Below are 7032 nucleotides of genomic sequence, written 5' to 3'. Positions count from 1 at the left end.
ACAGTTTCACTCTTGTTGCCCAGGCTGGAGTGCAGTGGCATGATCTCGGCTCACCGCAACCTCTGCCTCCTGTGTTCAAGCAATTAGCCTGCCTCAGCCCCCTGAGTAGCTGGGATTACAGGCACACACCACCACACCTGGCTAATTTTTGTATTTTTAGTAGAAATAGGGTTTCACCATGTTGTTCAGGCTGGTCTTGAACTCCTCACCTGGTGATCTGCCTGCCTCAGTCTCCCAAAGGGCTGGGATTACAGGCATGAGCCACTGCGCCCAGCCCATCAAAGGATTTTAAGCAAGGAAGGGACATGGGCCTATTTGTGTTTTAAAAAAATCATTCTGGGGCCGGGCATGGTGGCTCATGCCTGTAATCCCAGCACTTTGGGAGGCTGAGGTGGGCAGATCACGAGGTCAAGACATAGAGACTATCCTGGCCAATGTGGTAAAACCCCGTCTCTACAAAAAATACAAAAATTAGCTGAACGTGGTGGCATGCACCTGTAGTGCCAGCTACTTGGTGAACCGAGAACACATCATTGCACTCCAACCTGGGCAATAAGAGCAAAAAAAAAAAAAAAAAAAAACATCATTCTGAGAAAGAATTGGAAAAGAACAAAAGTAGAAACAGAGGCTACTGCAGTTGTCCTGGTGAAAGGTGATGGTGTCTTGTACTACAGTGGTAACCAAGATAGAGAAAGGTAAAGAGATTCAAGAGATACTTAGAAAATAAATGTGTTACAGCTTAGCGATATGGCTTTTTAATTGGGAATTGTCAGTTCTTTGCTAGCCCATGTAAAATACCCCCTAGATAAATGAATTTAGAAAGGCGTCATAGTGGATAAGAGCTTAGGCTGTGAATCAGAGTTCATTTACGAGCCGGGTGACCTCAGGCAATTCAGCTAACCATTCTGTGAAACAGGGAAAATAATAATGTGTAACTCATAGGATTGCTATGAGGATTAAAGAAATAATATGTGTATAAACCCTGTTTATGTATATGTGTATGTCTGGCATATAGTAAGCACTTTAAAATGTCAGCTATTTTTAATATTGGTCTATAAACATTAGTCTGATTAAAATGGAAAAAGCTTACCTGTGCCCCATAATAATCTCTTCCCTGGCTTAACTGAGCTAGTTACCACAATATAATTGTGTGTTATACCTTTTACAACATTTAAACCATATCACATTCATCCTTCAAAACCTCATAAAACTCAGTTCCTCCCTGATTGATTGATTGATTGATTTTTTAAGATGGGATCTCTCTCTGTCACCCAGGCTGAAGGTAAAATCTTGGCTCACTGCAGCCTCCGCCTCCTGGGTTCAAGCAAGTCTCCCACCTCAGCCTCTTGAGTAGCTGGACTTACAGGGTCATGCCACCATGCCTGGCTAATTTTTGCATTTTTAGTAGAGACAGCGTTTCACTATGTTGGTCAGGCTAGTCTCAAACTACTAACCTCAGGTGATCCACCCGCCTCAGCCTCCCAAAGTGCTGGGATGACAGGCATGAGCCACCACACCTGGCCTCCCCCTGATTTATTTTTAGACCCATCCCACTGGTCACTCTGCTCAATTTGGCAATTTGTCAGCATTTCTAAATTTAGATCCAAAGGCTATAATTAGTTTTACCTCGTCTCTGAGTCCTTTTATATTTGTTTTTCATGCATATTTACCTAGCTTCCCTACCTTCAGAAGACAACGTTCTCTGAGGAAAAAAATTATAGGAACTTCTTTATATGTTTCTGCTCCTAAGGTATGTGGCATTCAATGAAAAGAGTTATTATCCTTTTAGACACTTTTTGTTTTTCAAAGTTTTTTCTTCTACATCTGTCTTCTGCCTTTACCTGTATGCTTCCTGAGTGGCAAACAGATTTCTTTTTTGAGACGGTCTTGCTCTGTCACCCAGGCTGGAGTGCAGTGATGCGATCTCGGCTCATTGCAACCTCCACCTCCTAGGTTCAAGCAATTCTCTGCCTCAGCCTCCCAAGTAGCTGGGATTACAGGCACCCTCCTCCACGCCCAGCTAATTTTTGTATTTTTAGTAGAGATGGCATTTCACCATCTTGGCCAGGCTGTTCTTGAACTACTGACCTCGTGATCCACCCGCCTCGGCCTCCCAAAGTGCTGGGATTACAAGCCTGAGACACCGCGCCTGGCCCAGATTTCTTTTTTAATTGACACAAGTGATGAGTAGAAGTATAAAGAGAAGAAGGTAGAATTTTTTAGGACTTGCATGTTTAACTGACGCTGGGGTTGCTCTGCATGCAATTTCCGACAAAACTAATGGGTCAGCAGAGGAATGCAGGGTCAGGGTGTTGTGGTGGTTGTATTCACAGGCTTTGGAGTCAGATGACCAGGTCTGCATTGATGATGTGCACCAAGCTAGCTCTATGGCTTTAGGCAAGTTCCTTAAACCCTCAGACCTCTGGTTTCTCATGCAAACCATGAGATAATGATAATATCTACCTCTTAAGCTTGCTATGAGAATAAAACAAGCTACGCCAAGGTGATTAGCCCAGTGTCTAGAATGTGGTAAGTGTTCAGGAAACATTAAGAAGGGAGGAAGGAAGGGAGTGAGAGAGGGAGGGAGAGAGGGAGAGATTAAAACGATTGGAAGCCAGTTTGGTCAGTTAATTAATGAAGTTCTGATTGACACGAGCTAGGAACAGGAACAAGTAGCCATGATAATTAGAGAAACTGCCTTTTCATTTGGATAAATGTAACCAAATTAAAGAAGTTGTACTTCTCAGGCGCCAAATTTTTTATTTCTAGGTTTCGTTTTTGTTGTTGCTGGGACGGAGTTTCACTCTGTCACTCAAACTGGAGTGCAATGGCGCAATCTTGGCTCACCACAACCTCCGCCTCCTGGGTTCAAGCCATTCTCTTGCCTCAGCCGCGTCCCAGGTAGCCGGGATTACAGGCGCTCACCACCACGCCCAGCTAATTTTGTATTTTTAGTACAGACAGGGTTTCTACATGTTGGTCGGGCTGGTCTCGAACTCCCGACCTGAGTTGATCCACCCGCCTCGGCCTCCCAAAGTGCTGGGATTACAGGTGTGAGCCGAGCCACAGCACCTGGCCCTAGATTTCTTCTAAAGTGGTATATTTGTAACTGCCAGAAATTAAAAATCACTAACTCAGGCTCCAGACTTAGGACCCACAAGATTTAGCCTGCCGTCTCATCAACATTCCACAGAGGATAGAAGGCTGTGTCATGGGCTCATATAGGAAACGTGACACCTGAGTCATGAAATCGCTGCTTGTGTTTTCTAAGTAGCCAACTATCTACCACTACAGTTAATGTCTCCTCCATTAGCACCACCATTGTGGAGCAGTCCAAAGGCTCCACAAGAAATGGAAGGGAAAAAGGAAAAGGAAGGAGAAAGAGCAAGAAGGACACAGGAAGGAAAGTGGGAAAAGAAGGAAGAAAGGAAGGGGAAAAAAGAAGCAGGTAGGCTGGGCACGATGGTTCACACCTGTAATCCCAGCACTTTGGGAGGCCAAGATGGGTGAGGTGGGGAGTTGGAGACCAACCTGACCAACATGGTGAAACTCCATCTCTACTAAAAATACAAAAATTAGCTGTGTGTAGGGGTGCACGCCCGTAATCTCAGCTACTTGGGAGGCTGAGGCAGGAGAACCACTTGAACCCAGCAGGCAGAGGTTGCCATGTGCCAAGATCATGCCACTGTACTCCAGACTGGGCGATAATAGTGAAATTCTATCCATCCGTCCAGAAAGAAAGAAGGAAAGAGAGAGAGAAAGGGAGAGAGGGAGGGAGAGAGGGAAGGAAGAAAGGGAGGAAGGGAGGGAGGGAGGGAGGCAAAGACAACTAATCATATATTATTGAGGTTCCAATCTCATTGAGTTTTTCAGAATTTAATTTTGTGCAGTTACAAAGTTTAAGATTCCTGTTTCTATCGTATCAATGAGATTAGGCTGGTCTAAACTATATCAACTAGAGAAACAACCGTGGTCACACCCTTTTTTTTCCCTAGTAATCTGTCAGATCCCTAATAGCTTATTAGCCAGAAGTCTAGTATCTTTCTCTAGATGCTATTCCACATGGAGTCTGAGAGTGTGAATTCTGGAGTCAGACTGCTTGACTTTGAATCGTGAACCCTGCCCCCATCCCTAACTTATTGTGTGACCTTGACCTGTCTGCACCTGTAGCATGGTGATAATCATGATACTCATCTAGTAATCATTTCTAGTAAATGGATGATTATATTAGATTATTCATTAAATATTTATTAAGCATCTTTTTTTTTTTTTGAGACAAGATCTCATTCTGTTGCCCAGGTTGGTGTGTAGTGGGGCAATCACGGCTCACTGCAGTCCTGACCTCCCTGCCTCAATAAATTCTCCCGCTTTAGCCTCCCAAGTAGCTGGGACTACAGGTATGCACCACCATGCCCAGCTGGTTTTTTAATGTTTTATAGAAATAGGATCTCACTGTGCTCCCCAGGCTGGTCTCAAACATCTGATCTAAAGTGATCCTCTCATCTCAGCCTCTCAAAGTACCGGGATTACGGGTGTGAGCCATTGTGCTTGGCCAAGCCTCCATTACATCCTGGGAATTTCTTTTTCAGTGCTACAGACAACTTAACAAAGAAGGCCTGGCATGGTGGCTCATGCCTGTAATCTTAGCACTTCGGGAGGCCAAGATGGGCGGATCACTGGAGGTCAGGAGTTCGAGACCAGCCTGGTCAACATGATGAAATCTCTTCTCTACTAAAAATACAAAGATTAACTGGGTCTGGTGGTGCGCACCTGTAATACCAGCGACTTGGGAGGCTGAGGCAGGAGAATCACTTGAACCCAGGAGGCAGAGGTTCCAGGTTGCAGTGAGCCGAGATCACACCACTGCACTCCAGCCTGGATGACAGAGTAAGACTCTGCCGCAAAAAAAAAAAAAAAATGAACAAAGAACACAAAATCCTTGATCTCATGAAAATTTATATTCTAGGTGGAGTGAGGCAGAGAGAGCACAAATAAATAAAAAAACCACTTCATACAGTGAGATATGCTATGAAGGGCTGGGTGCAGTGGCTCACACTTGTAATCCCAGCACTTTGGGAGGGTGAGGCGGGTGGATCACTTGAGGTCAGCAGTTCAAGACCAGCCTGGCCAACATGGTGAAACCCATCTCTACCAAAAATATAATAAATTAGCCGGTGTGGTGTTGCATGCCTGTAATCCCAGCTACTCAGGAGGCTGAGGCAGGAGAATTGCTTGAACCTGGGAGGCAGAGGTTGCAGTGAGTCGAGATCCCGCCACTGCACTCCGGCCTGGGTGACAGAGCAAGACTCTATCTCAGAAAAAAAAAAAGGAGATATGCTATGAAGAAGATAAAGCAGGATGATGCAATAGAGAATAACTAGGGGAGGGAAGTGGGGTGATAGTTTAGGTTGGATGGTCAAGACCATCACAAAGAAGTGATACTTAAACTGAGAAAAAAAACTCAGCGACACAAAGATGTGTGAAAAAGAGTTCTAGGCAGGCGAACTAGCAAGTGCAAGGGCATGAAGTGGGACAGAGCCTAAGTTGTTTGTTTTTTGTTTTTTTGAGGCTGGGTCTCACTTTGCTACTCAGGCTGGAATGCAATGGTGCAGTCACAGCTAACTGCAGCCTCAGTCTCCTGGTCTCCAGCAGTCCTACCAGCTCAGCCTCCCAATGAGCTTAAAATATTTGAGAAACCCAATATGCTTTTCTCCTCATACTTCTCTTTTCAAACACCCAGCATCCCCTTCTCACCTTCTACTGGACAGCTTCTTCATTCACTGACAGCAAAGAAGCAATCAAGAAAGAAACTTCATGGCTTCCTTTTACTACATCTGCTATCACGCCTCTATCCACTAGTATGTGCTCTTTTTGTCACTTACAGTGAACAACGATTAGGGCTTCTATTAAGACCTACCCTCCATTTGTACCCTAAATCCCGTTGTCTTTTGCCTGCTAAGAGATTTTATTCCTGCAGTTTCTTAACTCACCTCTTGTGTCATCAGATTTTTTTCTCTCTAGATCATACTTGTGTGCATTCACACATAACTTCTAACCTGATACAAGCAAACAGACAAGCAAGCAAAACCCAGCTGAACAAAATGCAAACAAATCCCATCCTTTGCCCTATCCCACTACACTTTTCCAGTTACTTCATTGCTCTACTCTCCTTTACAGTAAGGACTGCCATGATTTCTCTAATTTCTCTCCTCAACTTTTTATTTCATTTTGTTTGTTCATTGTATTTATTTAAATCTTTTTGTGACAAGGTCTCATTCTGTTGCCCAGGCTGGAGTGCAGTGGCATCATCACTGCAGCCTCAAACTCCCGGACTCAAAGGATCCTCTCACCTCAGCCTCCCGAGTAGCTGGGACTACAGGTGTGCACCACCACACCTGGCTAATTTTTTATTTTTTGTGTAGATGAGGGTCTCGATATGTTGCCCAGATTGGTCTCAAACTCATGGACTCAGGTAACCCTCCTGCCTCGGCCTCCCAAAGTGCTAGGATTACAGGCATAAGCCACCATGCCCAGCCTCTCCTCAACCTTATTTATTTATTTATTTATTTATTTAGAGTCTTACATTGTCACCCAGGCTGGAGTGCAGTGGTGCGATCTCAGCTCACTGCAACCTCCACATCCCAGGTTCAAGTGACTCTCCTGCCTCACCCTCCTGAGTAGCTGGGATTACAGGTATGTGCCACCATGCACAGCTCATTTTTTTTTTTTTTTTTTTTTTTTGAGACGGAGTTTCACTCATGTAACCCAGGCTGGAGTGCAATGATGCGATCTCGGCTCACCACAACCTCCGCCTCCTGGGTTCAGGCAATTCTCCTGCCTCAGTCTCCTGAGTAGCTGGGATTACAGGCACGTGCCACCATGCCCAGCTAATTTTTTGTATTTTTAGTAGAGACGGGGTTTCACCATGTTGGCCAGGATGGTCTCGATGGCGTGACCTCGTGATCCACCCGCCTCGGCCTCCCAAAGTGCTGGGATTACAGGCCGGGCGCGGTGGCTCAAGCCTGTAATCCC

This window comes from Sapajus apella, unplaced genomic scaffold (assembly GCF_009761245.1).
Source record: "Sapajus apella isolate SASKATOON/1434 unplaced genomic scaffold, GSC_monkey_1.0 scaffold71, whole genome shotgun sequence".
Taxonomy (NCBI): domain Eukaryota; kingdom Metazoa; phylum Chordata; class Mammalia; order Primates; family Cebidae; genus Sapajus; species Sapajus apella.
The sequence above is the reverse complement of the archived record's forward strand: the minus strand, read 5'-3'. Positions refer to the sequence as shown.